This window comes from Barbus barbus (genome assembly GCF_936440315.1).
Source record: "Barbus barbus genome assembly, chromosome: 26".
NCBI classification, from domain to species: Eukaryota; Metazoa; Chordata; class Actinopteri; order Cypriniformes; family Cyprinidae; genus Barbus; species Barbus barbus.
Window position 1 is genome coordinate 3297501 of NC_136754.1, and position 19915 is coordinate 3317415.

The 19915-nt window shown below is 42.2% G+C and overlaps 1 protein-coding gene across 1 annotated transcript in view; it reads right to left on the reverse strand.

The window, feature by feature from the left end:
- LOC306845772 (dual specificity calcium/calmodulin-dependent 3',5'-cyclic nucleotide phosphodiesterase 1A-like) overlaps positions 1 to 19915 on the reverse strand; it is a gene marked incomplete at both ends in the record, with an annotated part of 80178 nt that overhangs the window by 21283 nt on the left and 38980 nt on the right. The gene's annotated exons all lie outside the window — the stretch shown is intronic.

Here is a 19915-nt window from a genome sequence, read left to right on the forward strand (position 1 = left end):
TTACAGTGTAATTATACATTTAAGCACTGAGTAATATTATTTGACTATATGTACTTACTTTAGGGTTAGGGTTAGGATTAGGGTTTGTCTTAGGGTTACTTGCATGTAATTATGTATAATATATTGTTATTTTAATAGTAAGTGCATGTAACGTGTGACAAGGACACCTTAAAATAAAGTGTTACCCAAAAATCTTATCAACCACAAACCTTCAAACTCTCTTATGACAAACTAACTGAAATCTTTATTTGCTGTAGATATAGGGGGATATTAGGGGGAAGTCGTGGCCTAATGGTTAGAGAGTCGGACTCGTAATCGAAAGGTTGTGGGTTCGAGTCCCCGGCCGGCAGGAATTGTAGGTGGGGGGAGTGAATGTACAGCACTCTCTCCACCCTCAATACCACGACTGAGGTGCCCTTGAGCAAGGCACCGAACCCCCAACTGCTCCCCGGGCGCTGCAGCATGGCACGGTGTTCACGGTGTGTGTGTGTGTGTGTGTGTGTGCATTTGTTCACTACTCACTGCTGTGTGTGTGCACTTGGATGGGTTAAACGCAGAGCACCAATTTCGAGTATGGGTCACCATACTTGACAATACGTCACGACTTTAATATTCTGAAGTGTCTGTAGAAACTTGTGTTTGTAAGACTGATCTTGATTAATTGAGTTTTTAAGGACGATTGATTAACTTAAGCTGTTAGTCTTATCAAATCCATCTTCAATAACCCTCTTCCAGGAAAGGCTTTCAAGACAAACCACTCAAATGCTCTCCGGTGTTTGATGTGTCTGTTAAAACAATTAAACTGTCTGAGGAAATTTTAATGGAGAGCAAAAACTATATCATTAAAAATGGCAAAATTATAAGTATTAGTCAGCTAAATGTCAGAAACGAATGGTTATGCTTTTTAATTACAGTCCTGGGATCACAACATGACAGGTCAGATTATTGAAATCTCTGGCGAGATGCAATGCGATTTTTCTTGATGGGTGCTAAAAGGTCAGAGATTCAGTCGATTCATTGGTTTGAGATTTGTTCACATTGCTCACAGATATGAAGCCTAAATTACCACAGTGATTTGATCTGTCTGTGATCCTATAGGGACTGCTAAATGAGGTAGTTTGTTACCCTGTGGTAATTTCCCATAGGGTAACTATCACATATTTGCATATTTATCTGACATTCATATGTTAAATGTGTATCTTGATGTGACAGCAGTGGGCATTACAGAAGCACAAACTGCAGCTGTGTCCCACCTGCGTCCACCGGCACAGGTAGTGTTTTCTACCGTGAAAGTGATTTCACACCAGTAAGGCGTCTGGACGGCTGTCACCATGGCAATCACACAGTGACAGTGTGCCATCGATGCTTTGTGGGCACATGAAATCACACAGGAAGATTAACATTTTCCACTCAACGTTTTGACAACTGCCTGCAGATAACAAGGAAAACCCAAACCCTGTTCATCCCAACACCTGATCTCAAATCACACTCTTAAACCTCAACCAAACCCAACATGACTAGTTTGGTATGGCAACGATCTCACTTGTCAGATCAGAACATTACTTTTTTGCTCAAAGGTTCCTCAATTATAGTTCAAGACTTATAGTTCATGTTAGGTCTTTTTCTGCCAAGCCTCTATTTGCTCTTAATTTAATCTCGTTGCTGTCTAGGGAAAAAATCTAAAATAATTTAAAATTACAACAATCAATGTTACTTTAGTATCATTGATTTAGTATTGCAGTTTTTGTTAATATGTTTTGTTTAACATTTGTTAATTTCCCATTTTTAATTTAAGTTAGAGATTTAGTAATTTTGTTGTTTTTGTCATTTTTATTCGTTTTAATTTATTTGTATTTTTATATAGTTTAAAAGATGTCTATACATTTTGTTTTTACTTAAACTTTAAAGTTTTTTATTATTATTTTTTATTATTTTATTTACTTCATTCTTTTTTATTTGTATTATTTTAATTGTTTTAATAAACTTGTATTTGTATTATTTTTTTATAAACTTTTTTTATAAAATGTCCACATAGTATATTTTTTAATAGTTTGTTTAATTAGTTGTAATTATTTTAGTAACTAAATAAAAAATGATAAATGTTGCTCTGGCAACTAGTTTAAAATAAGTTTAAGATATTTTTCAATATTTTGTTTTCACTTTAATTTTAAGTAATCATTTAAACATTCTTTTTAAATGTCTATATAGTATTTACAAATTTTATTTTATTTTAAATATTTTTTTCATTTTATTTCCATGAACTACGTAAATAATTTTATTTTACTTCAGTTTATTTTATTTTGAGTAATGAAAATATTGTTTTATGGTTTGAGTCAACAATTACCCTACAAGAGAACTTATTCTATTTGTCTAGGGAGTTTATTCCACAAAGTTATTTTCTGCATGCAAACTGTTATAGAAAGATTTAAGATGAAAAGCATAACAGGCTTGTGTTTGAGATCCAGGGAGATAATGCCATCCATCAGAAGCATGGCAACAATAGCCGTCCTTAACGCTCTGCACACAAAGCTCATTTCTGCCGGGATTGACAGATGTCTCAAGACATGTGGGTGGAACATGACGTTTGATTGGATGAGCACAGCCGCCCGTGTCAGCAGCTGCCAATCATGTTCAGCAAAGCAAAATAATTTCATGAGCAACTTCAGCAGATTATTTTTGCCACAGGAGAATAACTGCAGCCTCACCTCAGATGCACGCTTCAAATACTGTACGGGGAAAATCCTGTTAATTCGCAAGATGTTTATTCACCCTTACAAAGTCAGTCCTGATGGAACAAAGTCAGGCTGCAGGGATTCAGGCAGCAAACTTTCTTCAAGCTTCTCTTGCACAAAAATGCTTTGTCAGGTAACCTCAAATGTGCTTCATGTGGTAACATCTAAACAAACTGATAATATTCCAATCATTATTATCTAATATATTTAAATCAAGTTAAACACATCAGATTGCACTTCTACAAACTGTAAGAAACATCTGAAGACAAATGCAATGCTACTTTTTTGCTCTAGCTTCAGTACTACTCTACAGCTTTGTGAGTAATGTTGGATCTTGTACACTATAAAAAATATTGTTGCTATTAGCTATCACAACTTAAAATTTTGCATTAGTGAAGAACATTTTAATAATCTACAGAACCTTTTCCACTATGAAGAACCTTTTTTGGAATGCAAAGATTCCATGAATGTTAAAGGTTCTTATGGAACCATAGAAGCCAAATTAAAGAACCTTGAAGAAACCAACCCAGTCTCACAGGAAAATGTAACTATTTTATGAGCCAATCTTGTATGAATTCATGCAATGTGAAAACATTCAATTTTTATAAAAAAAAAAAAACATAAAAGGCTAGCCCCAACTGTCACTAAGGATTCATACGAATTAGCTACCCATTCACCAGAGAGGAAAATACTTACAACTTGCCATGAGATCGTGTTGTGAAAACCACAGATGCTTGCATGCTAAAGTCTATTGGGATGCTCAAGTTGGCTGGCTAGAGCTAACATCCTTGAGCATGAGAATTATTATATTAAACATCAACCCCATTCATCCATCATATGAGCTTTTATAGCTGTGGAAAAAATATTTCTGCCAGTGAGAGCGAGAGCTGTTAGAGCCCATAGTGTGGCTTCCATTCTGAACATGGATTGATTCAACGGGCTATAAATTCAGTCTCCCAAGCAAAGCCACCCATTTACACTGACTGCTCATGAGATATTCATGGAGACCTGCTCAATCGCTTTGAGGCAGGCCATGTTTTCATGGCTAATGAATCTCCAATTGAATTTGCATCAATGTGAGAAATTCACAGATGCTGCAGGTTTGGGCTGTTGTGAATACTGAGAGTTTTGAAGAATGATATTTTCAATGATTTGTTCATGTAAAGAGTTCATCTGTAAGATACTGCATGTGCACACAGAGCCGAGTACGCCTAAATGCCTCACTTGAAATAAAATAAACTGAAACAATAAAACATAAAAACTTATTTTATTTAATCTCTCAGTTGATGTACTAAAATAAATGAAGCTAAAATGGATAAATAATAAAAATCCAAGCATTTAAAATGAGCAATACTAACAGCAAGCAGCACTAACTAGAACACAGGGGACAGCTAAACAGAGATTTCGGTTTGATTCAAACCACAAGCATCATAAGAGCGGCTTCAAGCTTCGTTTAATCCTGGGTCTGTTATTTTTCTTCCTGGAAACAGTTTGAAATGCAAAGAAGATGTGCTGGCCAAACAATCCAACAGCTTATTAGAGCACTGATCTCTGAGTGGGGCAGCGGAGGGCAGAGCCACAGCCACCACACTGAGATTAAAAACACACAGAGAAAACACGCACACTAATGCTCATTTCTATGCAGATGTGTGCACAGTGTGGAAATCACATGTGCACTGAAAAAAATGGGTGTAGGATTTGCTTTGAAACTATTTTTTCACAAGTAATTAGAGAGAAAAGGCAAGTAACATTTAATTAAACATGACATTTTTGAAGTAGAAGACTGAAATGGTATTTTCTTGTTAAATATTAAAAAAATCAGTTTCCAGTGTGGCATTATGGCAGTTCATAATACGCTGCATGCATGATGCAAAGAGTCAATACACGATAAGTGATGCAAATCTTGTTGAAACCTTGACAACATAGATGTTTGGTTACTTCTTTTAGATTATATATATATATAATAGGAGGGAAAATAGAGTGAGGGAGAAAGAGAGAGAATATAAAAATATTATGTAAAATTTGTTATAAATTTATATAAATAATAAATATTTTTCTAAAATTTCTACACTTATTTTTAAAGACTGAACAACTCTGAATAAATAATATTAAAATACTAAAAGTATTGTTTACTCATTTTCCTGAGCATTTTAAATAGAATATATAATAAAATGGTTGTAGAATTTGTTCAAAAGAATTTGATGTCTGTCGCATTAAGTCAGCTTTTTAATTTTTAACATTTAAATGTCTGCTTTTACTTTAAGCAATTATACTTGTGTTTTTCTGGGGGGGGGGGGGGGGGGGTTGCCTGATGGACAATATAGAAGGATATAATGAATACCACAGACTTATATTAAAAGGAGGGGACCCAAGCCATATCTAGCAACCACCAGAGCAACCTCAACCGAATAAAACATCCACCTAAAGCCTTTTTACACACCACTTATAACTGACATAGGCCAGTAAGAGCTGTTGCGTGTAAACCTCACTCCCCTGACAAGACCGTGACAACAGCCGCCTTTGAACCTCTCTCACTGTACGACACAGGACGACCGATAAGGTTTATGAGTGACTCTAAAAACACATTATTGAAACAACAACAGGCTAATTCACTCAGTCTCTCTCTCAGTGGCAGCCAATCAGTGCGTTAAGGGTCAGACTGGGCAGGAAATCAATTAATGACGAACGATCTGAAATAATGATGGAACACTGTGTTGGAGAAATGTCAGCGCATTGTTTTACTGTGTAATTAGACGGTTAATGAGAGCCTTAATGAACAACATGCTCTCCATCTCCATGGGTAAAAGTCCTGAAGAATGAGGACAGACAGAGAGACTCACACGCCACGGAGTAGATATTTCAGTTTCATAATCACAGAAAAATGTAGCTACAGAGCAAGCGGCATATTTCAAAATGGTTGTGATCAAACAGTTAGAAGAAAAGAGCTGTGATGTAGCAGCTGGTTTTAAATGAACAGTAATGGAGAGTTAAATACTCTTCTGGTTAGCTCTGTACTCTAAAGCCAAGTTGTTCAAAGAAAGCATTTAAAGTGATAAATTAGCATCTTAATGGGTGACTGTGGCACTATTCCAATACATAGTGAGCTAAATAGACTGCTACCTCATACTAACTGAAATCAAACACATCGATTTGAAACACTCTATGTGAGAAGCAAAATGCATAGTACACACACAAAAAATGCAAACACTGTTCAGAACTTAATTTAATATATTTATAGTAAACATTTGGTCTCAATTAGATCATTTGTAGATCAAATTCACTTGCTAAAGCACACAGCCCTTGAGGCAGATGGTCTCTGATATGCCTATTGCCTACGGTGAATAAAATAGATTGACTAAAATAGTCCTCTTTTCCCCGGCCAGGACCAGGACTTCTAAATTGTCTAAAACGTCTGTGTTTTCTTATTGTCAGTCTCTCTACACATAATATGTATGTGTATTTGCACTGCTTTGGCTGTTCTCTGTAGATCTCACCTTCTTGCGCTCTACGATTGATTGGTCAATTATGTACAAAGCCTGCACGCTATTGGTCAAACCACTTTTCAGTCTTCACCATCAGCAAATATGAAAACAACAGGAAAACAAAGCCAAATACCAGACATTTTAGGCAATTTCGAAATCCTGGCCAGAGAAAAAGAGGATGTATAGTCTCCCTATACAAGCACAGTCACTTATTCTCAAACACACAGGCACAAAATGAAGAGAAAAAGAATTTATAAGAGCATTTGTACAATATATATATCCAGTCTTCCTCTCTTGAGTATCCACACAAATTGGAAGTAAATGAGACAAGCACATCCCATAAACAAACACTGCAGGAAATCAGCAGACGCTGATGGGTTGTGTTGACATGTGTCAGTTAAAAGAAAAACAGAGGAGTAATCTGGATTAAATAGACGAGGGCAGTTACTGAGGGATCCAGATGGCACGCTGGAGATGCTAGGGAAGAAAAGATGGCAGAAGAAATATTTTGTTTAACTGTGTGTCATCTGACCATTAAGCAACATTTAGAGAACCATGAACATGCAAATGAATTATTAAATGACTGAAATTAACTGAAAATCTTAGGGCGTATTTCAAGTAAATATTTAGAGATTTGCTGAAAAAAAACATTTGGTAATTTCTGATATAGAATAAAAATAATTTCTCGTGTACATCATTTAATTACATGCACTGTATTTCTCAAATTCATGTCACACCAAAAAAGCAAACATGTAAACATGTGCATCTTTAAACAAGAGACAAGAGGGTACTGCTATAGTTTTACATTTTATAACAAAAAGAGGTATAAAGACTGTTTTCAACATAATACATTTTGTGACTAAATACATTTTTGAGTGACATGTAGCCTGGGGATAGATGTAGACCGGCACTCAGGATATAAAGATTTCTGTCCTTATTTTCAGAACAAAAGGTCAGTTAGTCACACTGCCGCCCGCTGTAATCCAATAAAAGCAATCCAATTTCTGAAAGGTCACTAAATCTACATATTACTCCATCAGATGAAAACATCATGGGTTTCTTTGGCAGACTGACCTGGCGCACACACATACACACAACCCACAATCATCACCTAGTGTTTATGGACAGAATGGCTCTGTTCCAAACCCTAGTGAGCAGCTTATGTAGTAGTATTTTAAGGATGCATGTTGAATTTAAAGACATGCATTCATAATGAATATAATACACAAACAATACAAAATATATGTATATAACATCATATATGTCATATATAATATATTTCACAATGTAATTTATTCCTTATTATTATTGATGCTGAAAACTTTTTTTTTACCTCACACCTCTGTGTCACACTGATACAATCTCTATTGTTCCTGTGTGACAGCTGGCATTGTCAAGGGAAGCAAAACTGACCTGCGGCCTGTACAGTGAGTCATTCTTAATGGAGTTTCTTTGTTGACCCAAGAGCGGAAGGACCAAATCACTCAACCGAGGCGATGAACACAGGTGACAGGTGAATGTGACAACACTGGAAAAATATCAGCATACATTCTCCTCACATTTTACCTTCTAGTTGCTATTCGTCTTCATCAAATATGAGTGGTGCTCGCTTGTGCCAAACACGCCACCACAGTGCTAGGGTGATGTGGGTGGTTGCCAGGGTTTTGCTGCAGTTGTTAAGGTGGTTGTTTACTTGCCCGAGTCAAGAAGCCCACCCCCAAGTCTCTATTCTGGTCTACTCAATGCACGTCCAAGTAGAAAAGTAGCAGCTCACCTCTCTTCAACATATCGTATGATTTGAAGTAATAAATGATGATCTGTGAAATAAATTTGGGGGATGAATTACACGCCTAATAGCAACTGAAATTGTGATAGTAACTCCCATGCAAGATAAATAGTAAATTACGTTAGAGTAAATTACCCTGGTCATATTTTGCTCAAGAGAACAAACAGAGTATAAAATATTCATAAGTCAACAAGCCAAAGTTAATAAGCAAGCTACGTTGAGACACTGCATGAGAAGACAGTGCATAAAAATTATTTTCTTTTCTGTTTAACATGTACATTTGCTCTTCGTTCAGATTAAAGTCCTCTGCATACGAATAAATACTAAGTTGTGTCCTCAATTCGCTTGTATTTACTTAGCGTAAAGAGCAGTTCTTGACCAGACACTAATATGCATACTAATGACTTAAGCACAGACTAGATTTACTGCTTTAACGTTCACTTCCAATTTAATACTCCAAACCGTGGCTAATTGCATGAAGGTCTGTTCTGAGCATATCACAGATTGGTTTCTCTGTGAAACGCAGGCTGTCCGGCACTGATTAATATTCCATTAACAGCTCAATTAAGCCTGATTCATTAGGAGAAGAATAGCAGACCAGCACTGATGCAGAAGTCCAGCAGTGAGCGAGGAGGGCTTTAATATATCCTACACAGGTTACAACGTCACAAATCCAGCTAAATAATCATATTTTCAGTTGTCACTGACCTTTTTCTTCAGTAGAATAGATGTTCTGAAAAATGTCCATACTGCTCTTTTCTATACAATAGAAAAGACTTAATTAATTTGATTTGTTCTTCCAACAAAGCTACTATATTACTTAAAAATACTTTACCACATCATACTATATGGACTATTCAGATGTGTGAGCGTCGCGTTAACTTACATTTGACGTATATTTTCTGTGAAAGCTATGAATCTACCAGAATATCTCCATTTTTCTCAAAGGCTTGTCGTGACAAGCGAAACGAATCAGCTAAACTTCCCAAAGGAAGCATGCACAAGAAAGCAGCGCAATAAATGTTGCCCAAAATATTTTTTCAATTTAAATATTTAACATTTGTTGTTGTGCATTAATTTAGCTTTAAAAGTTACCATAGCCGATTAAAATCCTATTTGTAACGTCAGTGCCAGTCCTCTGTCGTGTGTGTCATGTGTTCCCGCCTCATGTTTCCATATTTGGTTTGTTTCCTGTCCTCGTCTAGTGTGATTATTAGTTTATTCTTGTCCAGCCATGTTTGTCTAATTATCTATGATTATCCCTTGTATTTAAGTCCTGTCTGTTCTGTTAGATTTCGTCTGGTCTACTTGTTATGTGTTCCTGTCTGTCAGCCTTGTCCTGATGGCTACAGTAAAAGACTGTTTATTTGAGTTTACTCCTCGTCTCCGTGTTCTTGTATCGTCCTCGTGTGTGCACCATGACAGTAAGTAGTCCTCACGTCATCAATATAAAATTTAAGAATTTTACATTTACAAGAAAAATAAATGAATGTTATATCATATGATCAGAACAAAAATGTGTTCTACTTTATCTGATGTATGTGGTTTTGGTTTTTACTCATCATTTATAGGCCTAATTGTGACAGTCCAAACATATATATATTTTTTTTTATTAAAATTGAGCTTTTTAAAAAAAATTTGGACTGTCAAATGATTAATCGTGATTAATCGCATACAAAATAAAAGTTTGTTTACAATTTATGTATATATAAATACGCACACATGCATGTATATTTAAGATATATAAAATATTTATATATCTTATATAAATAACTTATCTAAATTATTAGATTATCTATATTTTTAAAGTGTGTATATATATATATATATATATATATATATATATATATATATATACACACACATTATGAAGAGTTGTGAACACAAACTGTTTTTTTTTTTTTTTTTGCATAAAATCTATAGATTTGCTGACATTAATACATTTTATAGGCTATTTGTTCCCTATACAAAATGTGTGGAGGTGAATATTAGGCAAGATGTGGAATAACAGGTTATGTTCAGAATCATACTGGTTTAAAATGACATGAGGGTTAGTAAAAGATGACTGATGAATGTTAATTTTTTGGGAAACCATTTCTCTAAAAATGTTCCACCATTAGCCACTGAAACACACACACACAACTACACATTTGAATACAAACATCAACCAGAGTAAATAATTAATAGTTTCTCTAGAGCTGGTTCAATATCAATCCTGTTAGTAGGCTCTGTCAGACCGGGCCGAGCAGATGATGGATTGGTGATGCCTGGCACCACGTTGCAGGAGGGCAGAGGTAATAAAGTGGCATGAATGGTTCATTAACCTCAGAAGAGATACTCAGCGGTGAATAAAGCAGTCATCTGTGTAAATCTGAGTGTTGACAGTATATGATGTCTGCTGCAAAGTTGATATGAGTGAAAGTTTAGGACTGCGCAGGCGTTTGATCTATGGTGCCAGTGCAGACGATATGGAGGCCTGAAATTACTAGAGCAAGGAACTGCCTGGACTGCTTTTTTTTTTTTTTTTTTTTCACAGAGGAAAAATCCATTTACAACAGCCAAAACAACATGAGTCAATACTTTAAAGGGACCAGCATTTTATGGTCGTTTTTGTTCTTTTGAAATGTGAAAGTTCAAAATACTATGCAAACATACTCAAATGTTCACTACTCGCAGCAAACACCCTTCTCAATATAAGAAAAACATTAAGTGAAGCTAGTTTCACATTCATTATGCCATAGAAGTACCTTTTTGTCTAAATTGTTCCATAAAGAACCTTTATCAACCTTTAACAAAAGGTTCTTTGTGGTGAAAGAAGGTTCTTCAGATTATAAAAAGGTAAGGAAGAGATGGTTCTTTAAAGAACCTTTGACTTAATGGTTCTTTGTGGAACCAAAAATGGTTCTTCTATGGCATCGCTTGAAGAACCTTTTGAATCGCTTTTATTTTTAAGAGTGTTGAATCACATCCAAAACCCATCACCATGATGCCAAGGCATCTGTATGCGGTTGCTTTCTGGTCCAATGAATCCAAACTATGACTGAGCCCAATAATGAGCGATGTAATTTGCTGTATAACACATATCCTACACTAAGCAAAAAATATTTCAGAAATCCTGTGACTTTATGAAGTCATTTGAGCATATTAACACTTGACTGTCCACATTTACACATCAAGTAAAGAGTATTCTGTGTTCAGAAACTTGCTCCATTCAGTCAATGTGAGTATAGAAGCATTAATCCTAAACACCAGGAAAAACAATGCATAAATATAAATAACATAAAACAACAATACTAATACTACTACTGCTAATAATAATAGTTGTAGTAGTAGTTGTTGTTTAAATAATGTTATTTAATAATAGTAATAAAACTACTTGTTATCTAGTTTATTGGTGTACACCAAAATATTGTTCAGGAAACTATATTAGTGTATTGTAAGTGAAATTATAAGTGGAATTTATTATTATTATTACTATTTTTATTTTTACTTTTTTTAAAGAAACTGACTGTCAGTCACATGAGCATATTAACACTTGACTGTCCACATTTATATATCACTGAAGTTTATTTTGTTAAAAAAAAAGCTACATCTAGTTACTGTTAAGATTATTCTTATGCACCAGAAATTTTTAATTAATATTATTATTAGTAGCAGCAGTAGTAGTACTACTACTACTACTATTATTAATATAGTTGGTTTCTTGATATGTGACCACAAAACCAGTCTTAAGTCGCAATAGCCAAATTGTAGCAATAGCCAAAAATACACTGTATAGGTCAAAATTATTGATATTTCTTTTATGCCAAAAATCATTAGGATATTAAGTAAAGATCATGTTCCATGAAGATATTTTGTCAATTTCATACCGTAAATATATCAACTTCATTTTTGATTAGTAATATGCATTGCTAAGAGCATCATTTGGACAACTTTAAAGGTGATTTTCTCAATATTTTGATTTTTGCACCCTCAGATTCCAGATTTTCAAATAGTTGTATCTCAGCCAAATATTGTCCTGTCCTAACAAACCATACATCAATGGAAAGCTTATTTATTCAGATAAATGTACACTTAAGACTGGTTTTGTGTTCCAGGGTCACATATGAGGTTTGGTGAAGTTCATCAAATGATGGAAGCTTTGACATAAATTTCCGTTAGAGAGAAAAAAAAAAAATTACTGTACATGTATTATTATTATCATTATTAGGAATGAATTTGTGATTTATAGTGTAGTGTAGAAAGACTTTTAAGAAAATGCTGAAAATACCAAAAGAGTGGTAACACCAGTGCTGAAACGGTTAAACTGCTTTCTTTAGAATTTTTGCATATATTTTTCAAAGAAAATGAGCTTTACGAATAATGTACGTGTTATGTATGTGTTTCGTAAAGATTTGTCCGAGCTGTGAGATTGCTCATCAGTGTCCTGTCTGTAGGGGGCGCTCTAAAGTAGACACGGACCGGGAGAGGAAGTGCATTACGAGGGGACGGACTCACACCTGCTCCCACAAAGCAACTCAGTGCCATCATGACAATTAAACAGAGCCCCGCACACACGTACAAATCAGCTCAAAGAAGCACCTGACAGGAAAAGAAGGGCAGAGGAGAGAGAGATGAGAAAAGATGAAAGGAGTGGGAGGAGCATCAGACAGCAGAGGAATGTAATTAGCATGAATCTGAATAAATCAGCCCTCTCATTATCAAGATTGTGTAGATGTGGAAAGACGGTAGGAATCAAACAGGGACATTTGACTGTCAGTGGACACAAGCACACTACTACTATTTTTCTGCATGCAAATGTTGTATGTACAGATTACAGAAATGAATGCAGTAGTCAAATGCACAGTATATTAAACGCATCACTCCTCACGGAACAGTGTGTCCCACAATGCAATGCACTCAATCTGATTAAATGACCTGAAAGCAATATCAATCATAATTTTTAAAGACACCAGCAAAATCTAAACTGGAGTTAGTAGCTGTAGGATTTGCAAACTGATTTTGAAAATATTTCAATATTGCTCTTTAAGGAAAAATTACAAAAAAGATTTTAAAATACTAAACATTGAACTATAAAATGTAAAGTATCTAATATTATTATTTTATATTTAATAAAATGTTTCAAATAAATAATTTTAATAACTTATTTTAAAATGACATTTTATGGTTTAATTTTATTCTCAAAGCATATTATACTTATATTTCTCATAATTGATTTAATTTGTTTTGTAAAATTGTTTTTGAAAGAAGTTCAGGCTTATGCATGCAGGCCACATAGCCTATAAACACTTGACGACACCACTTAAATTACAGATAAATTGCATTTCAGTATTTTAAGAGAAATCTGCCTGTTTGTGTCACACACACGCTCTCAGTCAATGTTCAGGACTCACTCTTATCATCAGTGAGGATGTGGAGTGGTTTTGAAGAGCTTATGTGAAGTGTGTGTGATTGCTGGTGTCATTTACATGCAGGTGTTTCAGTACCGAATTAGCCCAACGCTCCTCTCTTTACCTTCTGTGAGTGCTTGCAGCCACCACTCCAACATTCTGGATCAATTAGTCTTGCATTGATTATCAGCCTGTATTTACAGCCTATATTTACTCAAAGCAGCGATCTCCAGGTGCAAGTGCTCTCAGACCTTCTGCCACTGCAGGTCTCCAACAACATTCAGAAATTTGAATCAAAACTAGAACCAGAAAACGTACAGATCAATAACTTTTGAGATGAACTGCATATGATATTGAACTGTTCTAGATGATTTCTAGTAACTGGTCAAATATGGAGAAAGAGCTGCTTAAAGAGACAGCTCACCTAAATCTGAAAGTTCTGTCAGTTTATTTAGCCTCATGTTTGTTCTTGTTTCCAATAAACGAAAGCATGCAGTGTTCAAACAGGCACCAGAAAAGCACCAGAAAATTATTTTAGTAGTGCATGTGTAAGTCAAATTCTTTCTATGACTGTGCTCTGAACTTCATTCGACTAATTACAGCACATCATATTTTTATTGCATTTAATGTAATATCTACATTACATTTTTATATATTTAAACGTTTTTATTTTATATAATTTACATATATTGTATTTCATTTTATTTACATTAATATTCTCATGCACCAATCACTAATTAACTGTAGTTCCCTATCAGTCAGTCACGTTCGACGTAACGTCAGTGTGACTGACTAATGGGAACTCGCTCGAGAGCCCAATCACCTTCGAGTGTTAACAAAACAAGCCAATGACAGTTGGCGTGCGTGTTTCGCCACGCGCACCCCGCCCCGCAGTGCGGGTATAAAAGGAGAGCGCGTGCAAACGCACATCAGCTTTTCGCTTCGGAGCCGAGCCTTGCTGCGAATCTCCGAGAGTGTACAAGACAGCTGACGAGTGTTGGTGTTACGGCGCGTCAGCGGAGGTTGCGATCCAGTGCTGCTGCTTCATCTCGGCGTGCTGCAGCTCTCATCCTGCGGTCGCGCTGCGACCTCTCCTGGGCGCTTCAACACTTTTCTAAAAGAGCAAATTCTGAAAGAGCTCCACGAGCGACGGGCGTCTTTTTAAAGATGGCTTCCCGCTCGTGTGTTTCTGGATGTGGCCGTTTCCTGGCTTCATCTGATGGTCACGATCGCTGTGTCTCGTGCTTGGGCTTTCAGCACGCTGAGGCAGCGCTCGTGGATGACTCATGTTCTCTGTGTGGGAACATGACCATCGCGATGCTGCGCTCCAGATACCTCCTCGTCAAGCGGGGGGGTATCCCCCTTGCCATGCCCCGTTCTAGTTCCTCCGGTTCTCGGAGGGCTACTTCGGCTCATGGTCAGGGTGACTTGAGGATCACAGTGAGAGCTTCCCCGTCGAGTGCGTCTCCGCGGGCCTCTCACTCCTCTAGCGCATCGCACCGTCTGGGGTTTCCGGACGAGTTTGTGGAGTCCTCGGACAGGGCGGGGCCCAGCATCTCGTTCGGAGCTCCAGCAGATGACAGGATGTCGGTCACTGCATCGGGGGATGAGCTAGGTTCTGGAAATGATGATTCGGCTGCGCTGCCTCCATCAGGAAGAGTGGTGTTGACCGAGTCAGATCCAGAACTGACTGCTATGCTTTCCCGGGCCGCTGAGAGCATCGGGCTGCACTGGAGGCCTCCTCCTTCTCCCGAACGCTCAAGGCTGGACGATTGGTTCCTGGGGGCGCAGGCCGATCGCAGGCAACCGCCTCCGGTTCCATTCTTCCCGGAAGTGCATGAGGAGGTGACTAGGTCTTGGAGGGCACCTTTTTCTGCCCGAAACAGACCTAGTGCCTCCTCCGTCCTCACCACCCTCGACGGTGGGGCGGCCCAAGGGTATGTGGAGATCCCCCCAGTTGAGCGCGCCATTGCAATGCAGCTCTGCCCGCAGGGCGCTGCCGCCTGGAGGGGTAATCCACGCCTTCCGTCCAGGGCCTGTAAGTTCTCGTCCGCTCTGACGGCCAAGGCTTACAGTGCTGCTGGACAGGCCGCTTCCGCCCTGCACGCCATGGCCCTCCTGCAAGTCCACCAGGCCAAGGCGTTAAAGCAGTTGCACGAGGGTGGTGCTGACCCAGCCGGATTGCAGGAACTGCGCACAGCGACGGACCTTGCCCTACGGGCGACGAAAGTCACGGCGCGGGCCCTGGGTCAGACGATGTCCACGTTGGTGGTCCAGGAGCGCCACTTATGGCTGACCTTGGCGGATATGAGGGAGTCTGACAAACACCGTTTCTTAGACGCCCCGATCTCCCAGGCCGGCCTATTCGGCGAAGCGGTGGAGGGCTTTGCCCAACAGTTCTCCGCCGCACAGCAGCAGACAGAGGCGTTTCGACACATCCTGCCCCGGCGGTCCGCTGCTGTCTCCACCCCACCGCCGGCTGCAGCCCCTCCGTCTGCTCGTCGCCGAGGGCGCCCTCCTGCGGCCTCCACCTCCGCTCCAGCTCGGCCCCAGCAGCAGCCTTCACAACGGCCGCAGCGTGAAGCTGGCCGCAGGAAAGCGGCGCAGCCCGTCTCTGCCCCTGCCAAATCTGCGAAGCGCCAGGGCAAGCGGCGGCCCTGAGACGGGCGACCCGGAGTCTCTGGATCCTGCTCTTCAGGAGATGGTGAGTGCACCACTCCTTCCCCCGGAGGAGGGCCGGGTGGAGAATCTTTTGTTCCCTTTTTATGCTGTTCCGCCACTGGCTCTCCAGCCAGTGGTACCCAAAACCTCAAAAAAAGAGCAGTTTCCTTTTTCTCCGGGTCCCAAGAGGGCGAGGATGGCAGTGCACGAGACCCCGTCTCCACACTCCCGTCCCCCTCTCCTTTCGCCTATGAGCAGCAGGGTCCGGTCCGAGGACGCGATGCCTTCTCCCGCGCCCCCTGCTCAGCCTTGGAGCCAGGTAAGTGTCGCACTGCACACTCAGACCCCACTTCGGAACGCACTGCCTTCCGAGGCGGGCCCCTGTGCTCCACTTCGCTGCCCCGCCGCGGGTACGTCCGTGGCTCCCTTGGTCCCGCTTGTACGGTTTCTGGGGGCCTGGCTAGCGCTCCCCAGGCCGTCTCGCTGGCTCATGAGAACCATCAGACTTGGCTACGCGATTCAGTTCGCCCGGCGTCCCCCCAAGTTCAGGGGCGTTCGGTTCACCTCGGTGTTGAGCAAGGATGCCCCTCTCTTGCGTGCGGAAGTCGCGGTCCTGCTGGCGAAGGACGCGATAGAGCCGGTCCCTCCAGCCGAGATGAAGTCGGGGTTTTACAGCCCGTACTTCATTGTACCCAAGAAAGGCGGTGGGTTACGACCAATCTTGGACCTGCGCGTCCTGAACCGGGCCCTTCACAAGCTCCCGTTCAGGATGTTGACGCAAAGACGCATTTTTCAATGCATCCGTCCGTTCGATTGGTTCGCAGCGATCGACCTGAAGGACGCGTACTTTCATGTCTCAATCCTGCCTCGACACAGACCGTTTCTCCGCTTTGCGTTCGAAGGACGAGCATATCAGTACAAAGTCCTCCCCTTCGGGCTATCCCTGTCGCCTCGTGTCTTCACCAAGGTCGTGGAGGCAGCCCTTGTTCCATTAAGGGAAGCAGGCATTCGCGTTCTCAACTACCTCGACGACTGGCTCATACTGGCCCAGTCTCGAGCACTGTTGTGCGATCACAGGGACACGGTGCTTGGCCACCTCAGCCGGATGGGGCTTCGGGTCAACTGGGAAAAGAGCAAACTCTCCCCTGTGCAGAGGATCTCTTTTCTCGGTATGGAGTTGGACTCGGTCAACCTCACAGCACGTCTCTCAGTAGAGCGTGCTCAGTCGATGCTGAACTGCCTGGAGTCTTTCCAGCGCAAGACAGCGGCTCCACTGAAACACTTTCAGAGGCTCCTGGGGCATATGGCATCCGCAGCCGCTGTCACGCCGCTCGGGTTGCTTCATATGAGACCGCTTCAGCATTGGCTTCACGACCGGGTCCCGAGATGGGCATGGCGACGCGGCACTTACCGGGTCTCAGTTACCCCGTCCTGCCGTCAGACCTTCGGCCCGTGGTCGGATCTTGCTTTTCTTCGGGCAGGAGTTCCCCTAGTGCAAGTATCCAGGCACATTGTTGTCTCAACAGATGCCTCTGCCATGGGCTGGGGAGCCATGTGCAACGGGCATGCAGCTGCAGGGCTCTGGACAGGGTCCCGGTTGCAGTGGCATGTCAATTGCCTCGAGTTGCTAGCAGTATGGCTTGCGCTGCGCCGCTTCAAAGGGCTGCTACACGACAAGCATGTACTGGTCCGTACGGACAACACTGCGACCGTTGCGTACATCAACCACCAGGGTGGTCTACGCTCCCGTCGCCTGTCGCAACTCGCTCGCCATCTTCTCCTTTGGAGTCAGAAGCATCTGAGGTCGCTTCGCGCTGTTCATATCCCTGGCGAGCTCAATCGTGCAGCCGACGAGCTCTCACGTCAGCCCGCCCTTCCGGGAGAATGGCGACTCCACCCCGAGGTAGTCCAGCTGATTTGGAGACACTTCGGGGACGCTCAGGTAGACCTGTTTGCCTCCCCGGACACGTCCCACTGCCAAATGTTTTACTCCCTGTCCGAGGGTACCCTCGGCACGGACGCGCTGGCACACAGCTGGCCTCGGGGCCTAAGCAAATATGCGTTTCCCCCAGTGAGCCTTCTCGCGCAGACCCTGTGCAAAGTCAGGGAGGACGAGGAGCAGGTCCTCTTGGTGGCACCGTACTGGCCCAGTCGGACTTGGTTCCCAGAACTCATGCTCCTCGCGACAGCCCCTCCTTGGCAAATTCCTCTGAGGAGGGATCTCCTTTCTCAGAGAGGGGGCACCCTCTGGCACCCGCGTCCAGACTTGTGGAATCTCCACGTATGGTCCTTGGACGGGACGCGGAGGTTCTAGGTGGGCTACCTCCATCGGTAGTAAACACAATCACTTCAGCTAGAGCCCCGTCTACAAGACACGCTTACAGGCTGAAGTGGAACCTGTTCGTCGATTGGTGTTCTTCCCGTCGGGAAGACCCCCGGGGATGCCCGATCGCGGTCGTGCTTTCTTTCCTGCAAGATGGGTTGGAGCGAAGGCTGTCTCCCTCCACCCTCAAAGTGTATGTCGCCGCTATTGCCGCACATCACGATGCAGTAGACGGTAAGTCTGTAGGGAAGCACGACTTGGTCGTCAGGTTCCTCAGAGGGGCGAGGAGGTTAAATCCTCCGCGCCCTCATCTGGTACCCTCTTGGGATCTCCCCTTGGTCCTGTTGGCCTTGAGGGAGGAGCCCTTTGAGCCTCTGCAGTTAGTAGAGCTTAAGTTTCTGTCATTGAAGACAGCGCTCCTCACTGCATTGGCCTCGGTCAAGAGGGTAGGGGACCTGCAGGCATTTTCGGTCGACGATTCGTGCCTAGAATTCGGGCCGGATGACTCTCACGTTGTCCTGAGACCCCGGCCTGGTTACGTGCCCAAAGTTCCCACCACACCCTTCAGGGATCAGGTGGTGAACTTGCAAGCGCTGCCCCGGGAGGAGGCAGACCCAGCCATTGCTCTGCTTTGTCCCGTCCGCGCTTTGCGCACTTACGTGGACCGCACGCAGAGCTTCAGGACCTCAGACCAGCTCTTCGTCTGCTTCGGGGGACAGCAGAAGGGGAAGGCTGTCTCCAAACAAAGACTTGCCCACTGGATAGTCGAGGCTATAGTCTTGGCCTATCAGGCCCGGCGCTTACCGTGCCCCCTCGGTGTGAGAGCACACTCTACAAGAGCCATTGCTTCCTCTTGGGCGTTGGCGCGGGGCGCCTCGATAGCAGACATTTGTAGAGCTGCCGGCTGGGCGGCACCTAACACGTTTGCGAGATTTTATAACCTCCGTGTAGAGCCCGTGTCCTCCCGTGTACTTGGCTCAGACGGCCAGTAGCACTGGGACACTGCTCGGTGTCAATCCCGCTTGCTGCGCCATTCCCCTCTACGGACCGGATACGTGCGCCTTGTTGCTTCTCAGTTCAGTTCCCCATGGCGAACCCTGTTGAAGTTCCTCCCGCACCCTCGGCAGTCAGGCGTGGCGGAACGCCAGACGCCAGGTCCAGCACTCGTGTGTTTGCCCAAGGTCAGCCCTTGTGCTGGGCTAGGTGCCCGTGTGTAGTGATTCCCCTTCGGGTGGTCCCACATGTGTATTCTTCCACGGTGCGGTTCCCCTCACGGTGAGCCCGTGTCTTTCCCTGGCAGAGACCTTCTGCCGTCTCTGCTGTGTTGTTATCTCACCCCAGGCTGGCTGAGTCTACCTCAGAGACTTCCATATGTAGTACTGCCCTTGGTCAGTCCATATGTGTAATTGCCACGTGGTACCTCCTTACGCAGGATGTGGCTTCCGTAGCGTTCCCCTACTTGTGGTACGCTTTCCCAGTGTATCCATACCCACTGTACGGAACAGCAGTGGCTGTCATCCCTGCCTAGGCCTTGTCCTATC